Source organism: Tiliqua scincoides, chromosome 1 (genome assembly GCF_035046505.1).
Source record: "Tiliqua scincoides isolate rTilSci1 chromosome 1, rTilSci1.hap2, whole genome shotgun sequence".
In the NCBI taxonomy this organism is placed as follows: Eukaryota; Metazoa; Chordata; class Lepidosauria; order Squamata; family Scincidae; genus Tiliqua; species Tiliqua scincoides.
In genome coordinates, this window is record NC_089821.1 from 110,975,616 (window position 1) to 110,979,679 (window position 4,064).

The window sequence follows — 4,064 nt, forward strand, 5'->3', positions numbered from 1 at the left end:
AATTCTTCTTAGTGATTATTCCCCTCCTGTTACCAACTTGGTGGCGGAATTTTTAGCAGTAGTCTCTAAGGCCAAAGTTCGAAGTTAACATCTTTAAAGCTGTTCTATTCATTATGTTATTTATTCTCTTCAATTTTAAATATGCCAGTAAAGGTATTGAAGTGTGTAGTAACTACCTCACAGGGTTCCTGTGAAAATGAAATGGGGTATTGAGAACTTTACACACCACCTTGAGCTCCCTGGACAAAGGATGGGACAAACTTCAAACCCAATACTAAATACCTCCCCTCTCGCCAATGCCATGGACATCAGAGCATGAACTGCATCCTGGAGAGGGGCACTTCCAGAGGCCATCTCAAGGTAAGGGAAGGGGTGAAACTGGATGAGGAGGGGGACGACTGAGGGCAAGGAAATGGTGGGAGGGGCCATATCTGGCAGCGACGGTGGAAGCTGGATTCTATCCCCTTTTTAGCAGCCTCCTTGCCCCTTCTCTTCTCAGCTACAGAGCTAACGATGGTTCAAGGAGACCCACTGCAGAGTGGGAGGTTTATGGACGGGCAAGAGGAAATAATTCCGCTTTGCCCGCTGAAGCCCCCCCAATCCACCCCCCCCCTCACACAGGATACAGCACTCTCGTTTTTGGCGTGGCTACATTGGCAGGGGTGGGGAGAATACGATTGGGTTCTAAGTCCATCTCTTCTTTTAAAGAATTGGCCATCACGGTATGACAGCTCTCTGCAGAATCACAAATGTTTTTGAAAAATTGAAAAAATATTACCTGATCACAGAAGCAAAGGAGCTGCATTTTATGAAGGGCTGCACAAAGCACTGCCGATTTCCTTCTTTTGGATCATTTCCGCTAAGCTGATATTTTATGGCTCACAATGTTAGATGAATTATTAAAGGGTTGCAAACACTTCAAGTCACTGCTCATTCAATTAGTAGCTGTCTTCCTTTCAGTGACACGTCTGCTTAGAACATCATTGTCAGTTGCAGGGAGGCAAATCAGATCCTAAATGTTACCCACCTCCTGCCATGCTTTTTCCCCCCAGTCTCTGAAAAAACAGGTAAAGTGGGCAGAGCTGGAGAAATATGGCTGGACATAAAATGACAGTTAAGGTTTAACACTTGGAATCGCAAGCAGTCACCAAAGAGTTCATGCATTATATATGGAGTTAATGTTCCACTTTGCAAACTCTAATGAATAGAAACGCATTGAAAAGAGAAATGAAAGAACAGAAGAAAAAAACAGTCTGTGTGGTGACACATTTAATCATATGTCATACAAGGTTTGTGGAATACCTTGCAATATATTCTTATCTTCAATTATTAATATTTTAAAATGCTGAACAATTCAAGTGTACTAGGGACTGACATGCTCTGTTTGGGTCAGAAGCAGAAATCCCATTCTTGAACATAACTTCTGCCTTCTCCTTGTCGAATGGTCACATTTGATGGGCTAATTTTTAATCACTGTTGTATTTCATACCTTCGCTGCCAGAAAATTACAGCACAACCCTAGGCATGTCTCAGAAGTCAGCTCCATTGTGTTCAAAGGAGCTTTCTCCCATACCCCCTGCCATTTTAACACCCCCAAATGACATTTCAGAGGCCTCCAAAAGGCACTTTGGGTTTTCAGCAAAAACCAGAAGTACCTTTCAGAGGCCTCTAAGACACCCCTTCAAGGCCTGGTGCCCGGGGCAATGTACCCCCCTGCCCCTCTTAGCTACACCACTGAAAGTGTGCTGACAACCCAATCCTTTCCACACTTTCCTGGGAAAAAGTCCCATTGACTCTAAAGGAACTTAGAAGTAGACTGAGTCATGTCTACTCAGAAGTGACATGCATAGGATTGGGCTGTCACACTGCAATCCTATATACACTTTCTTGGGAGGAGCCCCACTGAACACAATGAGATGTCTGAGTAGACATGCATAGGCTTGTGCTATTAGGGTGGAACCTAGCAGAGGGTCTTTCCAGCCCCTTGTGAAGAACAGTGTCGTTCCATGCAGTTCTTATCCATCTATAAATTTCAATTGAAGAACAAAAAACAGAAAACGTGTCTTGTGGTGCGTTCTTAGATGATGATTAACTCCATGTACTACACACCTTAATTTCTTTTTAAACACCACAGAATTCCTGAATCCCCAGCACTTTTGAGAATCACATTCATTGCTGGCAAATAAAATGTTTTCTTCATTCCACCACTGACTGATTTTGTTTGTGATACTCTTTCCTCATAGGAGCCACAATGAGATTGCAGAGCCACTGAATCTCAGGGACCTGTGGCGTTCCTGCTCCTGCTGCCTCGTCTCATGCAGGTTGCTATGAATCATGGGGTGAGGGACCAACATGTCTTCCTAACAGTACAGAAAAACAGCAGAAAATTCCAAAGGTTGCACTGCCAGAGGGTTTTTTTATTTACAACTGTCTGTGGGGGAAGGCATGCAAGAGGGGGGAGTCACCTTATTAGCCACGGAGAGAAGAATACAAGCCCCAAAATTCTGTTTGAGAACTCTCTCAGCCACCAGTCATTCATACCATGCAGGTTGCTCCCTGGCTCCTTTATTACATGGAGTTCCTGCACCAGCGGGGGTATGTTTTGAGAAGGGGGCTTCACCCTTCCAAAGGCTGCCCCAGAAACCTGCTCTGCTACCCTAAGGACCTGCCTGTTGGGTGGGGAGGAGGAGGACAACCATGCTCTCTGGGTGCTTCATGTCCCCTTTCTTCCCTCCTGCTTCTCAGACATGCCCTTAACTCCTTGCTGTTTTCCTTGGTCTTCCTTCTTCTTGCTGTTTGTTCTTTTTTTCTCCCTTGTGTAGCCTCTTTCTTCTACTCCCTGCTCTTTTGTCTTTGCCCCTGCAATGCTGGTCTTGCCTCCTCCTCCTTTTCACTCCTTTTCTTTTTTGCCTTTCACCTCCTTATGGCTCCTTATCTCACAGCCTATCTTGTCCTCCTCTTTCTGCCTTTCCAATCTCTTTTCCTCCACTTGCTTTCTAGTGTCTGCTTCACCTCCATCTTCCCTCCTGTTCTTTCCCACAACTCTTGGAGTTGTCCAGCACCAAGATTGCCACAGTTGTGAAACAGCTGGCATCTCGGGGAACTCTGATGTTCAGTGATGACATCATTGCTGAGCATGGGGTTGGGCAGATGTGTCCTCTTCCAGTCCCCGTGCAGCAGATTGGGCTGCTGCACCTCACAGGACCCCCTTGCAAGTCCACTCAATCCTGATATTTGAAGGGTGTTGACTGAGAAGAGGGCCTTCTTGGTTATGGCACCTCGCATGCGAACTGCCCTGTCTGGGGAAACCCTCTTTGCGCTGACATGAACATCTTTTCAGTGTTAGGTGAAGGCTTTTTAAAAAAAATTGCCCAAGAATTTAAGCGTATTTGTAGTTGGCTTTATTATTGTTTATATGATTTGCTTGGACTTGAGGGATTGGACATAAGCCTTACTTTCTACACCATTATTCTGCTTACCATTATATTTTATTTACTGTATTTATTTTTACTTTTAATTGTATGCCATCCTGGAAACTCATGCCAAAGGGCAACTTAAAAATATCTAAATAAATAAATATACTGCAGGATTATTGACCCAAAACGCTCTAGGAGATGATCATCACAATTGTTCTTGAAATATTTATATACAGGGCTGCTTTCCACTGCAAAGTTCACAAAGCAGTTTACATAAATAGTAAAAGAAGTGAGAAGATGGTTCTCTGTCCCAAAGAGGCTTGCTATCTAAAAGGAAACATAAACAAGACACTGGCAACAGCCTCTGGAAAGTTGTGTTGGACTGAAGATGACCATTGTTCGTGCCCTGTGAAATATAGTACAAGAGAACCACCATTTTAAAAAGGTGCCACTCTGCCAGACTGGCAAGGTCAGAATGATACTAACCTAAAAGAGTGAACAGGAATATAAAAGAATCATAATTCTAGGGAATTCTAGGGAATTGAGAATGAGAAAAATCAGATGAAAGGAATGCGATAGGAGTCAGAACAATACCAACAGTCAGACCTGCCCTCTCAGCTAGGCTGTCTTGTGACAAGTAATGAAGAA